Genomic DNA, 894 nt, shown 5'->3' with positions numbered 1-894 from the left:
CTATTCCTTGGAGAAAGACATGATGCTGGAAAGGGTGGAGGGTTGGCAAAGGAGAGGAAGACCCTCAACTAGTGGATTGAATTGATGACTGCTGCAGTAGGGTCTTATATGTCAGGAAGTATGAGGACGGTGTAGGATAACACAGGATTCAGATCTTTTGTTCATAGGGTCGCTAGGAACTGCACTCCTCTCAATGACACTTAACAACAACATGGAATTTTGGTGGAAGCAGAGACTACTAGGAAAATGTCTATTTGTTTTTGATTGACTGTGAAAAGGCATTTGTCTGTATTGATCATAACAAATCCTGGCTAACATTTAGAACGTGCATCCCAGAACACATAATTGTACTCATATGAAATCTATACCTATATCAAAAAACTGTTTCTGAATGGAGAAATGGAACACTGCTTAGTTTAAAATCAAGAAAGGTGTGCATCAGGGTTGAAATCTTTCTCCATATCTATTTAATCTATATGCTGAGCAAATCATTTGAGAAGCCTGGGCTTTATAAAGATGAATGTGGCATTAGGATTGGATTATCAACAATCTGCATTATGCACATGACATAATCTTGCTTGCTGAAGTGAGAACAACTTGAAGTACTTGCTGAAAACAAAACAAAACAAAACAAAACAAAGATTATATAGCCTTCATTTTTAATTTCATGTCAACATCAAGAAGACAAAAATCTTCACCTTAGCCAATAAGCAACATCATGATAGAGGAGAAAAGATTAAACTTGTCAACTATTTCACTTTACTTAGATATATAATTAACAGCCTTAGTATTAGCACTCAAGAAAACAAAAGACATGCTGCCTTGGGGAAGCCGTTTGTCAAGGACTTCTTCAAAGTACAAATGAGCAGTGATGTTGGTTTAAACAATAAGATG

This window comes from Elephantulus edwardii, unplaced genomic scaffold, assembly GCF_000299155.1.
Source record: "Elephantulus edwardii isolate Elephantulus edwardi_28Jun2011 unplaced genomic scaffold, EleEdw1.0 scaffold00587, whole genome shotgun sequence".
In the NCBI taxonomy this organism is placed as follows: Eukaryota; Metazoa; Chordata; class Mammalia; order Macroscelidea; family Macroscelididae; genus Elephantulus; species Elephantulus edwardii.
The sequence above is the reverse complement of the archived record's forward strand: the minus strand, read 5'-3'. Positions refer to the sequence as shown.